Raw genomic sequence first — 23512 nt, forward strand, 5'->3', positions numbered from 1 at the left:
ACAGTATAAAGGAATAATGACAAGAAAAGAAAAAATAAGAAAAAGTAAAGACTAATTTGTGCAAAGAACATACATGAAAAAATAATTCTCAGTAAAATTCTTGTAAACTAATCTCAAGAACAATTGTGATGATCATTACACCCACGCCCATGTTGGTTTCTTTCCAGGACAGAAGACTGTTTTAACATACATAAATTGCTACACTAACTCCAGAAATAGTCTATGTAGCATAAAAATGTGTTATGCTAGCATAAAATTATGCAAACAGACAAGGAGATACGTTTCCTACGGGAATTGGCTCCCTCGAAGTCTCTAGCAAAAATACCCTATTGGAATATGACGTGCTCTTATACTCCTGCTTTCTCAGATGCAAGACTAGAATTTATGAGCTCCTTTTTTGCTGTTTCTCTATGATTCTTGAAACAGTACAATTAACTATTCAAGGAAACATTTCTAACAGATCACTAAAAGCTTTAGCAAATAAGAGTAGACGAAAAATAAAATTTAAGGAGAGATAATAAATCAGATTCAGCATCAGGAATTGCTTGTGGAAAAACCAAACATTGTAGTTAGTAAAAGGACAAGAGTTTTAGGGCTTTCTAAAGCAAATGTTTAATCAGGATCTGTTAGGATAAATGCTCTGGATATTCCCACTGCAATAAAGCTACTACAAAACCATTACCTAACACAGGTATTTATGATGAGGCAGAAAGAAGATAGGCAAATATAGGAGGTCAAAAAGTTTTGTATTATACTCTATGTTTTACAGACAGGCTAGCTCAAGTATCTTATCTCTAAGAAAAGATTGTAAATCCTTAGCAAGACAAACAGGAGGAATTCACCATAATACTTAACTCCGGGGGGGGGGGGTTGTAAATCTTTAGCCTACCTAGTTCTGAGGATTATTAACAACCCCTAATTAACTAACAATAAACTACGTAAACAGACCACAAGTTTAACAAGCCCCAGGCCCTCTACTCACTAAATTGGCAAACAAGTCACTAGTTCTATGTTTGCTCTGCTTAAGAGGCTGTTAGGCCAAGATTTTTTGTAGACACTGCCTTTTACCAGATCGCCTTCAGTTAAAATATAAACTTTGTAAATGTTCCGGGGAATATGTCAACTTTAAGATGCTTCTTTGTAAGATTACTATAAAAGTGTTGGCTTGACTTCAGTAAAGCGCAGAAGATCCAAATCAGCATTACGTGGTGTGGTCTCTGTCATTTCGCCTATCTGTGCCTTCCTGATATCGAATTCTCTGATTTTCCTGCGGACACGGGGCACCCAACAGGGCCGGTCTGTGGCAATAAATCCACAAGTGTAGTGCCATCTCAGCATATAAATGAACTTAAGGGCAGAAATCACATGATCATAATAATAGATTCTGAAAATGTATTTAACAGAATGCAATATTCTTTTGTGATAAAAACTCTAAGGGAAGAACTAGAACATACCTCAGCATAATAAAGCCTACATTGGAAACATGTTGTTAGCATATACAAAGTGGAAGCCAAAGTAATCCTTATAAAAATTTCAATGACATTCTTCAAAGAACTAGGAAAAAAACAATATTAAAGTTTATATAGAAACACAAAACACCTAAATGACCCAATCAATTCCTAGCTGAAAAAGCAAAAATGTCACAGTGCTTGATTTTAAATTATGTCACAAAGCTGTAGCTTACATATTACAAAACCACAATAGTACTGCCACAAAAGTAGACATGTTAATCAATAATACTCAATATGGACTCAGAAATAGAGCTTCACTACTGCGGCTACCTATTTTTTTTTTTTTTACAAAGATGTCAAAACATACATCGGAAAAAAGACAATCTTTTTAACAAATGACATGAGGAAAACTGGATTTCTATGTGTTAAAAAATTTATTCAGTCTTTGAACAGATCAATTCATATTGGATCATAGATTTTAACGTAAGACCCAAAATTTTGAAAATACTGTAGAAAAACACTTTCAGATCAACGCTTAGGTAAGATTTCTCTATCCAATAACATAGGAAATAGCTTTAAGAATATAATCATACTAAAACTGTATATCTAAGGAAGCTAATCAAGAAGGAGGACCCTGGGTAAGATGCTCAATCTTCATTCAGAAAGGCAAATGGGATGGACATGGGAAGAGGGAGAAAACAGGGAACAGGACAGGAGCCTAATAGAGGGCCTCTGAAAGCCTCTACCCAGCAGGGTATCCAAACATATGCTGAGACTCATAGCCAAACTTTTGGCAGAGTGCAAGGAATCTTATGAAAGAAGAAGGAGACAGAAAGACTTGGAGGGGACAGGAGGGGACAAGGAGAGCAACAGAACCAAAATATCTGGGCCCCGGGGTCTTTTCTGAGACTGATATTCCAACCAAGGACCATTCATGGAGATAACCTAGAACCCCTGCACAGATGTAGTCTATGGCAGCTCAGTGTCCAAGAGGGTTTCCTAGTAATAGGAACAGGGACCGTCCCTGACATGAACTCATGGCCTGCTCTTTGATCACCTCCACCTGAAGGGGAATCAGCCTTATCAGGCCACAGAGGAAGACAATGAAACCAGTCCTGATGAGACCTGATAGACTAGGGTCAGATGGGAGGAGGGGAGGACCTCCCCTATCATTGGACTGGGGGAGGGGCATAAGAGAAGAAGAGGGAGGAAAGGTGGGGTTGGGAGGGGTTGGGGGAGGGGGCTACAGCTGGGATACAAAGTGAATAAACTGTAATTAATAAAAATAAAATAAAAATTAAAAAAGAATTTAAAAATGGGTTGTTTACATCAAATTAGAAAACTTTAGAGCAGCTATGGAAATAATCAACAACTTGAAAAGATGACCTTCAATGGGAAGAAAAATTGTTACCAATTACACATCACATCTTGAAATTATGAAGTTCTAAAAATTTAAACACCAACATATTCAATCACTAAATGGGCTAGTGAACTGCATAGACATTTTCAAAAAGAAGAAATGCAAATAGGCAATAAACATTTAAAACATATGCTATATCCTTAGCTATCAGAGAAATGAACATTAAAGTTGTTTTGAGGTTCTATTTCTTCCCAGTAATAATGGCTAATGTCAAGCAAAAAAAAACAACAACAACACAATCTGGTAAATATATGGGCAAGGAGGAATGGTTATTCACTTCTATTGGGCATGTAAACTTGTGTAGCTATGATGGAAATCAGTACGGTAATTTCTCAAAAAAAAAACCATTAAAAACAGAAGTTCCATATGATCCAGCTATACCATTATTGGGTAAATATCCAAATAACTCTAAGTCAGCATACCACACAATACTTAAATATCCTGCTTATTTCTGGATTATTACAAAAGCAAAGAGATGGAACCCACTTAGGTATATATACATCAACTAATAACTGAAAAAAGAAAATGTAGTACATATATATATATATATATATATATATATAATGGAATTTTATGCAGTTATAGAAAAAACTAAAATCATGACATTTACAGGAAAGTAGATCAAACTAGAAATCATTATGTTAATTTAAGTTAAAACAGATGCAGAAAGACAAATATTGTATATTTTCTCTCATATGAAGAACGTAGATTTAAAATCATACACACCTGTATGTTCATGTGCATATGTGTGAACATGTTTATATATGTATTTGGCGGTCATGAAACCTACAAAAGATGGTCATGGACGTTAAGGAAGACATCTTTCAGGAGGGGAAATTGTCATTGTATGAAAGGCCTAGACTATTCAGCAGTGATGCTGGACATTACAATAGACAAAAAGTTGAATGGTGTAAACCTGAAATCCATCTATCTGTTCAGCATTGCATAATCCTATGTGCCCATACACAGAGGTAAAATACATTGGAAGTGAGCAGTAGTATATTGATTTTTAAATGTCTAATTTGCATCTACCTCTGCCAATGTTAAACAAGTAGTTCTTGTCTGTTTTTAGTTCTGCCTTTTCTGCTTGTTTTAAAACTTTTTAAATTAATTCTTTGACAGTTCCATGCAATGTATTTTGATCATATTTACCTGAGTCCTCCCCCAACTCCTCTGAGAATCATCATTGCCTAGCCCTTCCCTCAACTTCCTGTCCTCTTATTTTTTTTTTAAATGAACCATATGTCCAGTTTGTGCTGCCTATATACATCTGGGTGAATGGGATTCTTCTGGAGCATCCACCTATCAGGGAACTTAAGAAAATGGACTCCCTCAACAGAGGAATGGATACAGCAATTGGGGTACTTTTACACAATGGAATATTACTCAGCAATTAAAAACAAGGAAATCATGAAATTTTCAGGGAAATGGTGGGATCATCCTGATTGAGGTATCCTAGGAGCAGAAAGACACACATGGTGTATACTCACTTATATAGACCTATAAGATAGGATAAATATACTAAAATATATGCACCTAAAGAAGATAAACAAGAAAGAGCACCCAGAGTAAGATGATCAATCCTCACTTAGAAAGACAAAGGAGATGGACATGGGAAGTAGGAAAAGATAAAAAAACAAGACAGGAGCCTACCGTAAGGGCGTCTGAAAGACTCTACCTAACAATGTATCAAAGCAGATGCTGAGATTCATAACCAAATCTTTGGTAGAGTACAGGGAATCATATGATAAAAGAGGGAGTTAGTATGAGTGAGAGAGGACAGATGCTCCAAAAGGACAAAATATATCAGGGCACAGGAGTCTTCTATGAGACTGTTTCTCCAACCAAGGATCATGTATGGATACAACCTAGAACCCCTGCTCAGATGTAGCCCATGGTAGGTAGCTCAGCATCCAAGTGGGTTTTCCTAGTAAGGGGAACAGGAACTATTTCTGACATGAACCCAATGACTGGCTCCTTTACCTCCTCCTCCCCCCCCCCACCCCGAGGGAGGAACAGTTTTGCTAGGCCACAGAGAAGGACATTGCAGCCAGTCCTGAAGATACCTGATAAGCTAGGGTCAGATGGAAGGGGAGGAGGTCCTTCCCTATCAGTGGACTTGGAAAGGGACAGGGAGGAGATGAGGGAGGGAGGATGGGAATGGGAGGGAATGAAGGCGGGGGGCTATGGCTGGTATACAAAGTTAATAACCTATTATTAATATTAAAAAAAGAAAATGGACTGTCTCTTCCAGATGCCAGACCCTGCCTGCTAGTTTCTCCTTTTTGGTAATTGTTTTTATGTTTGTTTGTTTGTTTGTTTGTTTGTTTTTTCGATACAGAGTTTCTTTGAAGAGGATGTAATAATTTGCAAAAGTTTTCACACATATTTTTATATGTGTGTGAATGGTTAGGTTTCTAAGCTGGCACTGGCTTTGGTGAGGTGGGAAGGTTTTTTTTTATGCGTTATTCAATACATCAATTAAGTATTATCACCACTTAAAAAAAATCAAGAACATTAACAATGTACACCTATACATTATAACCTGGCTGTATGTTTTTATTGCCTGCAGATTTATGCCCTAGAGTAGAAAAGTGAACTGCAGCTAGATGAGAACATTATAGACCCTGCATTCAGAACCAAGAAGGTGCATACAGGGATGCTGAAACACCTTTGAAACCTTGGTTTCTAAGGGAACACTGAGCATCACAGTGCTACGTAGGAGATGGATGAGTCAGCCCTCTCTTTATTTCATTCACTCTGCAAAGGCTAACAAAGGAAAGGCCTCAGATGATTTATGAAGATTATCCTGTAATCACAGAGTAGCATCAGCCATACAATCTTTTTTGTACCAAGGGAAAACAAAACAACAACAACAAAAGTCTTTTGCTTTCTTTAGAATGAAATCATTAAAATACAAAGCTCTCCACAACACTTCTGACATCATATCAGCAATGACAATGAGAAATACTGGCTTTGTTCATGAAGGAACTTGGACTTTGGCATGGTTATTAATTCACTCAAGCATGCATCAAGAACAGAGTAAGAAAGTCAGGGAGTACATGAGTGATCCCTAAAAAGAGATCCATCAATTTATTATTTTATAAATCAATATTTGCTGTGGTCAGGAACTGAGTTTAGTACAGTGATAAACTATAATTATGAAGCCTTATGAAGCATTTGCCAAAATCCTAATTTCCTAGAGTCAACATTGTGGAAAGAGAACCAATTCTGAATGTTGTTATGTTACTTCTACATGCAAGTTGTGGCATGCTTCATCTTCCCAGGCAAAATTAATTAAAATGCAAACAAACCACTATCAACACCAACAACAATAACAACACACACACACACAAAAAAAAAAAACTTTTGAAAAGAATGTTCTGTTTTATAAAGTCCTTAAGGGAAAGGTTAAGGGCCGTCATTGCAGAGATGCTCTGAGCAGAACATCCTGGGAGAAAAGCGCTTCAGCCTTTTGAGTCTTACAAATGGTGAGAACTGGAAGTATAAGAACTGACAAATCTGTCAGCATTGGAAGAGAGGCAGGAAGAAGCTCATGCCAATATCATGTTAAAAAGGGCGGGGGGCACATTTTCTTACAGTCCTAACAGAATAGCCTGGTTCTGAGCCCCTTCTGACAACTCAGTATCACACAATAGGATTCTCTCAAGCTAGTCTGTGTGTATAATTTGATATACACCTACCAGCATCTCAGTATTGATAGCAGCCATTGTCCTGGAGTTTGATCGGTCCATAACTTTAGTGTTAGATATAGTATAGTAGAAGAAAGCTACAATAGGCAGGGTATAGACCCAGAGTCCCTCTTCCCTCCTGCATAAGTCTCTGGATCAAAATTCTGATTTCAGACATAGCTAACTGGTGAAGAGGCTGTTAATTTAGGGATAGGATAGAGTTGTGGGCTTTCTTAGGACTTGAACAGGCCTGTGTGAAAATTAAAACTCGATTCTAAGAGCTGAAAGCTGATACAGAAATAATTAATATTTTCTCATTTTTTTAATAAGAAAGTTTACATATGCCATTGATTGCTTTGCATGGTCACCAAATGTGTGTATGAATGATTCTTGGCTTTCATGTTGTCGTGACATACTTATCCAAGTTGTCTTCGATAAGTTGTCTTGACTTCCATTATCCAAGTATTTCCAGAGAAAACTTAATCATTATATTGGCTTTGTTTTATCTACCTCAGCAAAAGGAGAGGGAAAATCCCACAACCCAGGCCCTAAAGAACACCCTTAATTTCCATATTTGAGATTTAACTTTGTTTAGTAGGAAGGACTTCTCAGAGAAGATGTCATATCCCCACACATGACCTTCTAAAATAGTATAATTACAGAAGATCATGAAGTAGGTACTGTTGCCCAGGGGACCAAGAGTTCAGCTGCTGGAAGGAGAGCTGCAACCATCCCCTCAGTGAGCCAAAGGCCCCAGGAGGCTTTGTTTCTCTGATTTGGGATTTTGCTTTTTTGAGCAGTATCTTACTCTGTAGCTTGTCCCATACTGAATTTAGCAGCAGTTATCCTGCCTTTGCCTCAGTATTTGAATTGGAGGACTGAATAGGGTGACATTTCCATTTCCTTATCATTTCTTCATGTATGAAGTCTCCGAGCTTTTTTTTCTTATTGTATTATAAAATATGTAGTATTGTCACCTACTGTGCTGTAGAACAGCAGAATGTATCTACCCTATCTAACTCTATTTTGGTACCTGTTATCCAACCTCTCCCACTCCACTCCCTCCTACCCTTCAATGCTTCTTGCAATCACTGTTCGGCTCTTTGCTTTGAATCAGCCATTTTTAGCCTGCACATATGTGTGGAAATGTATAATACTTGTCTGTATGTGTGTGGTTTACTTGCATTTATGTAAAGCATGACAGCTCTATCCATTTGAATGCAGATGACTATATTATTCTTTTGGTGAGTGAATATTTTGAATATTTTGTTTATACATACTATATTTATTTTCATTTTTTTTCTAATGGATTAAACTCTATACCTCACACATAGGAGGCAAGCTCTCTGCTGCTGAGCTATATCTCTGGCTTACATATAATTTTTATTTTGAGTCAGAGTCTTACTAAGTTTCCCTGGCAGGCTTTGAAATTTCTCTGTAGCCCAGATATGCTACGGTTTTATGATGTTCCTGCTTAAGCCTCCATAGTATCTGAGATTAGAATCCTGGGACATTGTGGTCCATGTTACCACTGGAGGTCATACAATAGCTATGATTTGTGCTGCTGCCCGAAACCATGTTGATGTCTGTGGGCCGGGCTGTTGTAGTTAGACTGCACTGGTGTCTGGTCCTGGAAGCAATGTTGATGTCCTTGGCCTATGCTGCTGCTGAAAGAGCTATGCTGTTGTCCAAGGCCCAAACTCCAGCAGAGGGCCATGTTGTTATCTGTGGTCTGTGCTGCCACCAGAGACCATGTCTGTGTCTGTGGTTCTCCTGCAGTGGTGTGTGTGTGTGTGTGTGTGTATGTGTTGATATGGCCTGTTTCCCACAGACAACCATGTAGATGTTGTAGTATGTGTTACCACCTGAGGCCTTGCTGACATCCATGGGCCATGCTGCCTATGAGGGCAATGTTGGGACCCATGGTCCTGCTGCAGCTGGTGTCTATGTTACCACTGATGGCCATGGTCTGTGCTGCTGCTCAAAGTCATGTGATGTCCATGGGCTGGGCTGCCACCAGGGACCATATTGATGTCTGTGGCCCAACCTGCCACTAGAGATGATGCTGAGGTCTGTGGGTCATCCTGATGCCAGTAGCAAGGTAAATATCTGTGCTCTGTGCTGTCACCAGACATCATGTGAAGATCCATGATCTGTGCTTCTTCTGACTGTAAGAGACAAGAAAGCTTCTTGTGCAGTGGTATGGATGTCTGAAAACTCACTTTAGAAAAAGACATAGAAGGCTTCTGTGATAACTCTTACCCCCACCTCTCAAAAAAACTAACTAAATAGGAAGCCATCAAAGAGTACTCTTAAAAATCGTAATAAAGATACTGAAGTGAAACTCCCTACAATACAGGGCAACTGGTGGACATTGGGAAAGACTCACTTTTCTTTAAAGGGCTGGCCACTGGGAGTTTGACCATGTTCCAGTGACTATATGGACAACAAAAACTAACTATTTTGTTGTTTTTCAGCGGGAGGAGCCACAAAAGTGGGAGTGGACCTGAGATGACTAGAAAGTAGGAGTAATCAGGATCCATTTTGTGAAGTTCCCAAATAATCAATACAAATATTGTGTTAAAAATAAATCTTTAAAAGAAAGAATCCTAGGACACAAGGCTTTGCTGTTTAATTTTCTTTGTCTCTTTCCTTAGCAATAGATATCTAGGCAGATTTAATACCTAGATATTTCTAACAATACCACAATAAACATAGACGTTTGTCTCTTAGGTATGTTTATTCCATTTCCTTTGGATATAGTCTAGAAATGGGACAGCTGGATCACATTGTTACTTCTTGTAATGGGTACATTAATTTATATTACAACCAATGTTATATGAACACATTTGTCTCCATGTTCCCACCAACATTTGCTTTTTCTTGTGTTTCTTGGCTAATAGTTAAGCCTATGGGGGTGAGGTGATACCTCATTGTGCTTTTCGGTTTTCATTTCAAGGACTAACATTAATACAAATTTTTTTCACACACTGATTGTCCATTTTTATATCGTAGCCATAATTATCAGAGCCAGATCAGGGATCTAGGATAATATAATGATCAGCTAGCTTCATGTCTTGTCCTAGAGGACAGATTAAAAAAAGAATTGTGTACTATGTTCACAAAAGGAATAACAAAGTGCTTGACATAAAAAGGGAATCTCCTCCAAAAAGCAATGTTTCATATTTTTCAGTGAGTAAAAAGCTTTGAGTATCTCTTGTTAAATAATTTAAAGTTATTCCTTGACCTAATGATTCCTCGGGCCTTTTAAATGGACCAAAGTATATTAGGAATGTTCAATGGGAACACCAAATGCTACTACTCACAAAGTTATATGATTGCAGCATTCTTTAAAATTGTGACAACAAAGAGGAGACACTTGGGGGACAAAGTGAACCTTATATGGGATTTCAACACTACTTACACTATTGAGGGTGCATTGAGTCTGTCTTCAAACCATGACAAAGTAGTAATAACTTTTAAGAGAGGAACAATGTAGATTAAGATCCTGAAAAATCTACCTTCACATAAATGATAAACCACTTTTCAAGTTTTTAATTATTATGTCTATAAGGTGTCACTGGGTAGATGCATGCATGTGCCACAAAACACATATAAAGATAGAACAATTTTGTAGAGCTATCTCTTTCCTTCCACCTTTACATGGGTTCTGTTAGTGAAACTCAGATTGTCAGGCTTGCATTGCCAGGCAGCCAATGCCTTTACCTGCTGAACCATTTTGCTATCCCAATAAGTCACTTAATTTTTTTCTGAATAGTAAGAATTCATTTTTAGCTCTGTACCCCATTTTTAGATATATAATATAAGATAAACATACTAAAATCCATACACGTAAAGAAGCTAAGTAAGAAGGAGGACCCTGGGTAAGATGGTCAATACTCACTCAGAAAGACAAATGGGATGGACATTGGAAGAAAGAGAAAACAGGAAACAGGACAGGAGCCTACCACAGAGGGTCTCTGAAAGACTCTACCCAGCAGGGTATCAAAGCAGATATTATATTGAGACACATAACCAAACTTTGGGCAGAGTACAGGGAATCTTATGAAAGAAGGTTGGGGAAGTAAGACCTGAAGAGGACAGGAACTCCACATGGAGAGCCACAGAACCAAAAAATCTGTGCACGGGGGTGTTTTCTGAGACTGATACTCCAACCAGGGACCGTTCATGGATACAACTAAGAACCCCTGCTCAGATGTAGCCCATGGCAGCTCAGTCTCCCAGTGGGTTTCCTAGTAAGGGGAATAGTGGCTGTCTCTGACATGAACTCAGTGGCTGGCCCTTTGATCACCTCCCCCTGATGGGGGAGCAGCCTTGCCAGGCCACAGAGAAAGACAATGCAGCCAGTCCTGATGAGACCTGATAGGCTAGGGTCAGGGGAGGAGGGCTTCCCCTATCAGTGGACTTGGGGAGGAGTATGGGAGGAGAAGAAGAAGGGAAGGTGGGATTGGGAGAGAATGAAGGAGGGGACTACAGCTGGGATACAAAGTGAGTAAACTGTAATTAATATAAAAATACAAATTAAGAAAGCATAAAAATATTTTTTAAATTTTTGGTGTTGTTACACCCAGTTCTCAAGCCCCCAAAAGATCTACAGGAATCGACTCCATTGCAAAACACATGAGGGTCTTTTTATTTTAAATTACAAGCTGCGGCTTGGGCTCACAACACCCACCGCCGAAGCAGTGGGAGCTGAGTGCGCTGCGCCCAGGTTAGTTGGGTGATATATAGATTCTGGTCCCTTCCAGCATGCCCAAGGCAGGGGCAATTCCTGCCTAGCAAGCATCTATTGGTCAAAATGCTACATTTTTAATTGATTGGCTATAGGAAGGTCCCCAGACCATAATGATCTGGTGTCCCTCCCTAGGGGGATGGGCCAGTTTCCTAGCAACTGTTATCTCTAGTGGGTGGGGAAAGAATGCAGTAAGGTGGTCCTTCCCCTCAGGGCATTACTAGACTTCTGTACGAAACTACTCCAGGTCTTAATAATAGCTACTAATTTATCTTTTGGTCTCTCATTGTCTCCTTAAGTCTTTGTCCCAAACTTGTTTCCGGGAAACTCAAAGAAAAGTGTAATTTTGAGAAGCATCATTTCTATGAAATCTCATGATTGTTTTAATTTTTGTTGCTTTAATTGCTAAAGATGGAGTAAACCCAGAAGAGTTGAGCTAGGTGTGGGACCCAAGTCCCAAAGTCCTCTCTAAGGAGGCCTGTGGGGCACCTAAGTGTCTCCAGGCTTGGATGTCTTTCTGCCTGCTCCCCAGCTACCTGGCTTACCTGGGTCAAAAACAACCAGCCCAGCAGAGACAGTGTACCCCGTGGAGATGAACTAGGCACAGGACCCAAATCTGATTTTCTGCCATATCAAGGAAGACTGTGGGGCACTGGAACAGCTCTGGCTTGGAGATCTTTCTGCCTGCACCCCATATACTTGTCCTACCTTGGTCACAAACAGTAAGCCAGCAGAGACAGTGAACTCAGCAGAGCATTGTGGAGAGCTGCTTGTTAAGCTGCATTGCTATGTCTTCACCTTGGCCTTCACCTTGACTGAGAAAAGAGGAAGTTTCACCAAGTTCCTTAAAGCTTATCTGTGTAACCTTGGACCATAACAGCTATAGGGAAATAGTTTTAGAAAAGGACCTTATCCGCTATAGGGAAGTAGTGTTTGAAAAGAAGTTAGTTGTTTCCACAAATCTTTTCTTTTAGTATTGATTTGACTTGTTTTTGTTTTGCCTATAAAAAATGAACCCTGGAATTAACCCATGCTGCTTCAGTCATTACTGACAGCCCTCACAAGCCAAGCCCATGTGTAGTATGATTTGTTTTAATTATTTTAATCCTCACTCCCCACACAGGTACTGTTTGACTCTGCTGGCGGGCTCCAGCAGAGCCTCCTCTCTTTCTTATCTGAATTTCAATGTACAGCACCTATTCTTGAGCCCCTGTATATCTCTCATATTCCTGTAGACTACTCCAGACTCCAGATATAGGTGGCCACAGTCTGCAGTACAGGTTATAGAAACAGTCAAGGCTACAGACAACCAGATGGCTAAAGGCCAGTGTAAGAATACAATCAACAAAACCCAAGACATCATGGATTCACCAGAACCTCCCAAAATAGTCTAATGCATCTGAAACACAGAAAAGTGATCTTACATCTATAATTATGCAGTTACTAGAGGCACATGAAGAGGAAACAAATAAACAAAAAGAGGTTATCATGGACAGACAGGAATCCACAACCAAACAGGTAAAGCAAATGAATAATAAAATATTTCAAGATATGAAAAAGAAATTAGAATCAATAAAGAAAACAAAAACTGAGAAAACCATGGAGATGGACAACTTAGAGAAGAGATCAGGAACCACAAAGGTAACCAAAAGAATATAAGAGATGGAGGAGAGAATCTCAGGCACTGAAGATGCAATTGAAGAAATTGATAAATCTCTCAAAGAAAAGTTCCTGACACAAAATTCCCAAAAAATCAAGGACACAATGAAAAGATGAAACCTAAGAATAAGAAGAATATACAAAAATGTAGATTCCCTCATCGAAAATATTTTCGAGAAAATCATAGAAGAAAATTTCCCCAACCTTAAGAACGAGATGCCCTTAAACATACAAGAGTCTTACAGAACAGCAAATAGACTGGACCAGAAAAGAAATTTCTCCCACCACATAATAATAAAAATACTAAATCTACAGAACAAAGAAAAAATATTAAAAGCATCAAGGGAAAAAGGCCAAGTAACATATAAAGACAGACCTATCAAAATCAAGCCAGACTTCTCAACACATATGATGAAGGCAAGAAGGACTTGGGTGAATATTATGCAGACACTAAGAGACTACAGATGTTAATTGAGACTGCTATACCCAACAGGTAAATTCCAACCCAGTAAGTCCAACTACACTCCAAGTATCTTCTGTAGGGCTGAATTGCTGTGTATATATTGTTTAAATTTACTTACATCATGGAATATTTTATTTTCTCCATCTATGTTGATTGAAAGTTTTGCTGGGTATAGAAAAGAGGGAGAGAACATGGGTTTGGGAGGAGATGAGGGAGGGGGCTACAGCCAGGATACAAAGTAAATTGTGATAAATAATAAATGTTTTTTTTTAAACCTGACTTACAAACAATAAACTAGAAATAGCAGAAGTATTAAAGAAAATCTTTGAGTGACTGTATCATACATAGGCAGAGTTGCTGAGGGGTGAAGGGCAGAGTTCAGGGCCTTAAGGAGCATAATAGTAAGGTGCTGCTTCTTGCCACCAAGAAACAATGAATTCACTAGCACCAGGAACATATACAAACTGTAGTTTGGCTTAGACATCATTGCCACATGATGGGCAAGATAGTGTGGATACGGCCCTGTGAGGGCTCTTGAACAGGTGGCTGTTTGATGATGCATCTTGCAAGCTAAGTCTGAAGACCAAAGCATGTGATCATTTAATCTCAAGTGATCACAGGCTGATGCAGTTTTAGTGTGAGGTTAATAGTACCAGAATCAGAAAGGAGATGCATTTATTAGTAAATAATATCTTTTACAAGGCCAGGCATGGTGGCACATGTCTGTAATAATAGCACCCAGGAGGTAGACACAAGTTGATTGCTTATGCTTGAGGCTCCCCTGGTCTATGTAGTGAGTTCTAGGCTATCAAGGGCTGCATAAAGAGATTCTGTGTCAAAGAAATAAAACAAAGCAAAACAAAAAGCAATAATTTTTACAACCATTGGGAATCAGTTCAAATTTTGTAAAAGTGTTTACTTTGTTTTGTGATTCTATTAAGCCGTTTAAAAGAAGCTGGTGGTTGCTATGGTATGGATGAAGGATAGTGTCAGGTGTGCTGATAGTGGCTTACTGACATGGCTGCCATGGGGATGTAGGAGATACCGGTTGTGTTAGTCAAATTTTTTTAGAGTAAGTGTTCTGATGGTCTTGACCATCATTTCTTCCTGGTGCTAGGGGTGATACAGGGATCTACTGCAGCTCAGGCATATAGAGATCACATTGTGAAAAATGAAATGATAGTTGATTGACTTAAACATTTGCTCATGTGACTAAGAACTTCCCCACATGATTGGGCAAGTCCAAATGTGGTTGAATGAAGACTGAGCCAGAGATCCATAGGAAGCTAATGTATTTGATGAGGGTCTTATATCATTATTATGTTCCAAAGACAAGAAAAGGTCTTTCCTTTTTTATCTTCTTCCTGAGGATACACTCTAAAGGCAATGACAAACCCAATATCAAGATCCTAGATACAATGTCAGGCATCATACTCTCTAACACTTATGAGTTCCAAGCAACAGGATTAAGAGTTTATGGTCAAGTTTGAAGCCAGCCTTAAGGAAAAAAAAAAAAAAAAAGAAAGAAAGAAAAAAAGAAAAAGAGAAGAAAAGAAAGAGAAATAAAAGAGAAAGAAAGAAAAGGGATTAAAGAAAAAAAAATTACAAACAAAAGTCCTGTACTTAAAAGTATTGAATTTACTGTGAGAGTGCTATTTTCAGTTCTTGTCCTCTTCAGCATAGGGTGAGTAACAGTTCTGAAAGTGATTCAACCAGTGATTTCATAGATAAATGGATATATTTGTCATTATGTTATTTCTGGACTAGAAAAGAAGTAAAAGGATCCACTTTACAAAAACAAAAGCTTTACGTATCATTTTATTGTTCATTGGATGCTGCATAAATGAAATAGAGCTAAAAAGTGATTTTTTTTTTTTCAGGTAACTCAGCTTAAACTACATGAGGACAATGCCCCTCCCAAACATAATAGACCATGAAATAGAAAACCAATTGGGCTTAAGTTGATTGCCACCTTAAGTTGGTGATCAGTTTGGTTTCATAGAACCTTCAAACATCAATGGCTATTGCCAATGCTGTTGACTATCCTACAGAATTTTACAGTAAGACCCAATTGCTGTAGATGTCACACACTTAAAACTATCTCCTAAGTTCTTGTCTTTATGCCCACAGGTTAGTGTTTCTAAACCCTCACTAGAGAAGTATAGACTGATTTTTTTAAACCTACTTTATTTGGGGTTTCTTAAGCCTCTACCTTGAACCCAACAACCCTAGGTGGGAGAGAAAGAAGGTTAGTAGGGACAAGGGACATAGACCTCTTTAGACATGGTTCCTTGGGGCAACTTCACTCTTTATTGTCAGGATATTCAGCAGTCCAGCAAACCAGCAAACCAGCAGCAGCGGCAAATGCAGCAGCAGAACAAATCTGCAAACCAGCAAACCAGCAATCCAGCAACAAAGTAATAGCAAAAGTGATGACAACGACCAGTAGCAGCATGGGCAGCATCAACTTCCTTGAAGCATTTTTCGAAGCATTTCTCTCTAGAAGTGTCTCAAAGCAAAGGGACGCATTCCCTCTGTCTCTCTGTCTCTGTCTCTCTTTCTCTGGGCTCCTGTTTATACCTTATCAGAGTCTACATCAGGATGTTAAGCTGGCAAAAACCATGCCCCCTGCAAGAGGCAATTTCTAGTTGTCAAGGATCACTTGCCTTCTTATGAGGCTGTTAATCAGCTGACAAAGATCACTTGCCTTTCATGAAGTTGTTACCTAAAAGCATTCTCACATCCTATACTTGGGACTACAACAAAAACGTGTTTATGGAACATAACCCAAACTTCCACTACAGAGAAGCTTCTTTTTCAGTAGATGGTGATTAATACAGAGACCCACAACTAATCAATGTTCAGATAAATAACTCAGCTATGAATGTGACATTTATATCACATGGAATACTCATCTATAAATGGGATATCTATATCACATTTCCTGCCAGAAAGTCTTAGGAATCATCACATAAAAGTGTTTGGAAAGACTGTAAGAGCCAGAAATAAAGATATCTGTAACAAAACAGTATTTTCTGGACATGACAAGGCCGTTGCACTCATAAACTGATAGCTACTGTGACTGCAGGCAAAAGAACTGCACAAGATTAAGCCAGCCAAAATCACAGCATGGAGCAGGGCTCAAGAAATCACACTCTTAAATTGTGAAACTATTTGCAATAGATGGATGCTACAAATGTAATATGTTTTCTTCAGGAATTCAGCCACTGAAGTGCTACTCATGGTCCCATACATGATTATAGTGGCTAATCTTGGTTGGCCTTTACTGAATCTGGAACCAGTCAAATGTTAGCTGCTGGACACTCTTATAAGGGGCTCTTTTGATCAAATTATTTGAAACATAAAGAACCACCCTAGGTTGTTTCCAGATTTTGGCTATTACAAATAAACCTGCTACTAACATAGGTGAGCAAATAGTTGAATATATTTCGGATATATGCCTAGGAGTGGTATAGCTGGATCTTGAGATAGCACTATTCCTAATTTTCTGAGAGAACACCAGACTGATTTCCAAAATTGTTGCACAAGTTTACATTCCCAACAGCAATGAAGGAGGGTTCCCCTTTCTCCACATCTTCGCCAGCATGTGTTGTCACTTGAGTTTTTGATCTCAGCCATTCTGATGGGTGTAAGGTGAAATCTTGGAGACCAAAAAAGCCAAATTTTCAGGATCCAGGGGAGCCTGCAGAGACAGATACGCCAACCACGGACCATTCATGGAGAGGACCTAAACCTCCTGCTCAGATGTAGCCCATAGATCGCTCAGTGTCCAAGTATGTTCCCTAGTAAGGGGAGGAGGGATTGTCTCTGAAATGAATTCAGTGGCTGGCTCTTTGATCACCTCCTCCTGGAAGGTGCAGTCTTGGCAGACCACAGAGAAAGAAGATGCAGCCAGTCCTGATGACACCTAATCTGACCTAGGGTCAGGTAGTAGGAAAGGAGGAACTCCCCTATCAGTGGAATAGGAGAGGGACATAGGGGGAGAAGTAGGAGAGTGGGTTGGATTGGATGGAGATGGGGAGGGGGTACAGGCAGAATACAAAGTGAATAAATTGTAATAATAAATATGTATGTATCAAGTTCTCAGACAATAAACAATGGTAAAAAATAAAGTGATCATAGACAATAAAAATGAATTCTTTTTAAATCTTTTTTTAATTTTTATTTTTTGTATTATTTAGTTTATTCACTTTGCATACCAGCTGTAGCCCCCTCCTTCATTCTCTCCAATCCCACCCTTTTTTCCTCATCTCCACCCATGCCCCTCTTTAAGTCCACTGATAGGGGAGGTTCTCCTAACCTATCTGACCCTAACCTATCACATATCTTCAGGACTGGCTGCATTGTCTTTCTCTGTGGCCTGGCAAGGCTGCTCCCCCATCAGGGGGAGGTGATCAAAGGGCCAGTCACTGAGTTCATGTCAGAAACAGCCACTATTCCCCTTACTAGGAAACCCACTGGGAGACTGAGCTGTCATGAGCTACATTTGAGCAGGGGTTCTGGGTTATATCCATGAATGGTCCTTGGTTGAAGTATCAGTCTCAGAAAACACCCCTGTGCACAGATTTTTGGTTCTGTGCAGCTCCTGTCTTTTTCAGGTCTTACTTCCCCAACCTTCTTTCAAAAGATTCCCTGTACTCTGCCCAAAGTTTGGTTATGTGTCTCAATATCTGCTTTGATACCCTGCTGGGTAGAGTCTTTCAGAGGCCCTCTATTGTTTCTTCATCTATTGCATTCTGACTGCAGTTTCCATTCTCTTTTCTTCAATTCTCCCCTCTCCCTATCATCTCCTCCTCTACTTCTTTTTAGGAAATGGTAGGCCTTCCATAGATATCAACCAAACATGGCATGTTATGGCAGCTCCCTTGCTAGACAAGGCAGCCCAGTATGAGGAAGTGGGTTCTCTGACTCCAAAATAATTCTGTGAGCTCCACCTAATGGTTGGCTCTGGGTCTCTACATCTGTTTCCATCAGTTACTGCATAAGAACAATTGGGTCAGGCAACAATCTATGAGTATCCAAAATTGAGCATAGCAAAATATTAAGAATCATTCCATTGACCATTGCCCTTTTTTTTTTCCAATCCTTTTTGGCTCCATCCTTTCTAGGCAGTGTAAGGGGTAGAACCCCTCTTCTGTCATGGGTCTCAAGCTGAACGAGTCATTGATTGAATACTCCCAAAATTTCTGTGCCACCTTTATCCCAGCAAATCATGTAGGCAGGACAAATTGAAGGTTGAAGGTTTTGTGGCTGTGATAGTTTCCCATCCCTTCACTGGAAGTCTTGCCTGGTTTTAGGAGATGACCAGTTCAGTCTCTGTATCCCTCATTGCTAGGAGTCTTATCTGGGGACACCCTCATCTATTCCTGAGAATTTCCATTGTACTAATTGTCTATCTCAGCCACGAAATGCCTCCCAATTCCAGTTGTCTCTCCCAGTACTTCCTCCATCCTTCCATGACCTGATATCTCCTATTCCCAGTGCCCTTTCATCCACCTATGATATCTAGTTTATTTCCCATGGATCTCCCAGGGAGATTCATGCTCCCTGCCACCTTGAGTCCTCCTTGTCATTTAGCTTCCCTGTGTCTATGAATTGTAGCACAGTATTCCTTTATTTTACAATTAATATCCACTTATGTGTGAGTACATACCATATTTTTCTTTATGGGTCTGGGTTACCTCACCCAGGATAACTTTTTCTAGTTCCATTTGCCTACATATTTAATGATGTTATTATTTTTAACAACTACGTAATATTGCGTTGTGTAAATGTACCATATTTCTTTATTCATTCTGTCGAGAGACATTTAGGTTGTTTCCAGATTTTGACTATTACAAGTAAAGCTACTATGAATATAGTTGAGCAAGTGTTCTTGTAGTAGACACTTAGGTATATGCCTAAGTGTAGTGGACTCTTAGGTAGAGCATCTTAGGTATATGCACAGGAAAGGTATAGCTGTGTTTTGAGGTAAACTGATTTCCAATTTTCTGAGAAACTGCCAATATTGATTTCTGAAGTGGATGTACAAGTTTTCTACTCCCACAAGAAATGGAGGAGTGTTCCCCTTGTTCCACATCCTCTTCAGCATGAGCTGTCACTTATTTTTTTTTATCTTAGTCATTCTGACAGGTGTACATGGAATCTCAGAGTCATATTGGAAAATAACTAATTTTTTAAGATAACAATAAAGAAGTGCAGGGATAGTAGAGAGCAGGGAGTGCAGCTATGAAATTGTACACCATTATACTCTCCATTCCAGTGGATTTAAGATGCTTAGTCTTATGGGAAATATGAAACAATAGAAACACATGCTTCACAATAACTCTATTCACAGAGTGAGCAACTAAATAAAAGCATTTATACACTCATTTTAAGAAGTTGCTGTTCCCTGTCCCTAGAGGCTTTTCAGGTGTAGTTGCTTTGTCACTATGTTACAGAGAAGAGAGAGGACATGTCTATGCTCAGTGTTCTCACCTATGAACAGCTAAATGATTGGTAGCCTAACATTCCCTGAAAAAAGTGAGCATGAGATGACAATCAATCTGGCACCAGTAAGGCTTGGGTGGGCTCCCAGGATGGGGAACAAGCCAGAGACTAGAACACCACCTGGCAGGCATGAGATGGAGACAGATAACTCTTACAAGGAGCCACTCAGGCCAGCCAGGTGAGGAACAAGATGACCACCAGACCAGTGCCATGGGGTCCGGAGAGGAAGCTACCCTGAGATGACTACCAGTCCAGCACTGCACAGGACTAGGTGATGGGAGGGGCAGACCATGTTCAAGATAACCTCTGCCTGGTGCCATAATGCACCAACAAGGCACAGCACTCCTGAGACACTTGTGAGATGACCCCAGACCCAAGATACTCAGAGATTCCGGGCACCACTAAGAGGAGCAAGTTAAGTAGTAAAGAAATAGAAGAGAAACAGAAGGATGTGGGCACAATAAAGAGAAGCAAACAGGAGACTCAAGGGTAGAGAGGAACAGTCTGATGTGAGTAGCTGGTGATACCACCTGGGACCATGGTGGGATTCTGGCCTGTGTTGCTACTGGCAGCCACATATGGGTCCGTGGCCTGTATCAGCAAGGATTGTTACCACTAAAGGTCATTTGGACCTCCCGGTTTGGGCTGCTGCCTAGGAACATGTTGATGTCTGAGGACAGTGCAGATTTGACTGCACCCATCACCTGGTCATCATGAGAGAGTTGACTCCACCCCTAGCCAGCTGAAGTACTCAGGAGAATGGGCTGCACATTGCAGGAGTTGGAGGTGAGCTTGTCCTGCAGATATAAGCCTGGGAGAACTGGCCCTATCACTTGTCTCCCATGTGGTGACATGAAAGATATCCTCCTCCCACCATGCCCCTCTCCATCTGGTGGGAAACATGGCCCTGGGATCATAGAAACAGGAGAACTAGCCCTGCCTCTCACCAGCTGCAGCATTTGGGAGAGTGGCAACATAGCACTGATTCTGGTGTCTGGGGCTTGGGTGACCTGGCCCCGATGTTGTGATCTTGGGAGAACTTGCCCCATGGTCATCAGAGCAGGAGATATATTCCTGCCCCTCACCTGCTGCAGCAGTGGAGAAAGCAGGCCCTGTGCCTGGCCTGACATAGAGTAGACTTGGCTCTGGTTGCAGAGGTTGCTGGCAAGTGGAGAGCCGGTAGGTTCACCAGCTCAGATACCTCTCAGGCCCAGATCCAGGGCTTTGAATTGTCTCACCTCAATATCCACCCCATTGATAAACTAGAGTGTGTGAAGGGACCAGTCCTACAGATCCAAAAGTACAGGATCTCCATGACACAGGGTAACAACAGGATGTCCAAAAGGAGTCCCAGTGAGGTTTCAGTATTGATAGAGTAGCAGAAGCCAGAGGCCTCTTAACCAAACCAACTAGTCTTTGCAATGAGCATTTGCAAACAAAGAAGTGGAAACAAAAAGATATATTGTGGGACACACTATGAGACACTACAGCTTCCACAAGATTTTTTTTTTCTCTATTGGAGGGGGGGCAGGATCCAAAGGTTATGGGTAAGAATGAGAGGAGGCGGAGGGTGGAGATGAATGGGAGTGAGGTGGATGATGGGAAACTCATAAAGAAACAATAAAAAGTAAAAAAAAAAAAAAAGAAGTTGCTGTTGAGGGATGTTCCCAGAGACTATTGTTTGGAGATAATGGCATTGTATTGAAGACTGGTTTTTGCATTTTTCTCACTATGTGGTCAGATATTTATTTTTATATAATTATTGCTCCTATGGATTTCTTTTCATAAATAGTAATTTCATGCTTCTTAACTCTGAGGTTCTGTTTTTCCTATTTATATGTAGAATTTCTTTAATATCAATTCTTTCTGATTATATATAATTCCATTTATTAACGTTCCTTTACAACATATTTTGATAATTAAATTTTTTACTTTTGTCTACATTACTAATACTGCCGTTTAGTTAAAAATTTTGTGTCTTGTTTAAAAAATTCAGTATAATAAATATGGGCCTGCATTTCCTATGTGAGTTTTAAAGTTCTGTTTACATATTTATATTGTTAATTTAATGAACAGAGATACACCTTTATTTATATCATCAGTTTTCAGGATCATCTTTCATCTTTTTTTCCTTCTGATAACTACTATTTCATATTTACATATCTCAAAACCAAAGTATATGAGGGATCTAGCTCTCATTTTTTTGGTGATTATGTGTCTATTCCTGTACAATAAAACTACTGAGTTACTCTTATTTTTATAGGTAATGATTGCAGTTAATGGTATAAATTCTTTAGGTTCACAGGCAATTCCACTAGCCCACCTAGGGACCTAGTAACCTGTTACTTTACATTCTGCTGCCACCACCAGGTATGCAACAGGTGTGTGCAGGATAAAAGGACCCCACCTGTCTTCCCACCTTTCTCCACCTGTCTATCTCTCTGCTCCCCCTTTGTCCACCCACCTTTTTTTTCTTTCTCTCTATCATGGGCACCCTTCTAACTCTCCCTTCCTAATCTCTCTCTACCTCCCCCACCTTTCCCACAATAAACCTCTTTTATCCCAGAGTTGTCATGTGGCTTGTATTCCCTTGTGGGTGGTGCCCAGCAACTCCATAATTATAACAAACCCCTTTTCAAGAAATGCATCTTTCTAAGCCTTACCTCTTCCAAATACAATAATTAAATGCTATGAAATATTTGTTAAACATTTGGTTAGAAATATTGTCAACTAATACATCAATATGGAAGTAACTATTGTTATAGATACATAAAGAACATATTATTTGCATATAATGACAATTTGTTTCCTCCCTGGATTCACTATTTAAAGTCAGTATTTACCATTGTGTCCACCACTAAGCACTCTTAATTTCTCATGTATATATCTTTTTCTTCACTTCTATAGCATTACACTTCCCTTTTCTATCCTTTTTGGCATTGCTTCTGGGTAGTTCCACTACAATGTACAGTTCAAAAAGGCTTGTATGTCAAAGTCTTCTTTCGGGTCATAAAAATGTAGTTTCTGTGGTGCTGGCTCAGGTCCATTGATAATGACTCTGACTGGATTTCAGGAAACTGGATGTTAAATAACCTCCCTAAGAGTTTAATATAGATATTAACCTCTCAAAATCATTGCTAGTTCTATTATTGCTATTTTAAGCAGTATTATTAAATTGGAAGAGAATAAACCACATGACTTAAGATTTTAATTTGTTGTTGATAATATAAATCTGTGATATTTTTTGATCCCATTACTAAAAATACACATGGAATAAGCATAGTGCACTTCTTCTCCAAGGGGTTAAAAGGAGTTAAAATGTTTATATTAGTTGGGATTCAATCATTCAATTTTACCAATAAATTCTAGGGAGCCACATGCTGGGGTGAAAGCCTGCTAGCTCAGAGAGGCAGAGAAAGCATCCAGCTGGCTAGGAATGTTCCTTCTCCATCCTGGCTCAAAAACAAAAAAAAAAAACAAAAACAAAAACAAAACAAAACAAAACAAAAACCTCCTCAAACTGAATGTTCTTCCCTTCTACTTCCTGTGCATTTCTCTATCCAT

General features: G+C 39.5%; 1 pseudogene; it reads left to right on the forward strand.

Moving 5' to 3' along the window:
- The first annotated feature begins 19849 nt into the window (after positions 1-19849).
- Positions 19850-19970, forward strand: LOC129676985 (small nucleolar RNA SNORA17; annotated as a pseudogene).
- Positions 19971-23512: the final 3542 nt, after the last annotated feature.

The sequence above is a fragment of the Psammomys obesus genome, unplaced genomic scaffold (genome assembly GCF_907164565.1).
Source record: "Psammomys obesus unplaced genomic scaffold, mPsaObe1.curated_primary_1811, whole genome shotgun sequence".
Lineage (NCBI taxonomy): Eukaryota > Metazoa > Chordata > Mammalia > Rodentia > Muridae > Psammomys > Psammomys obesus.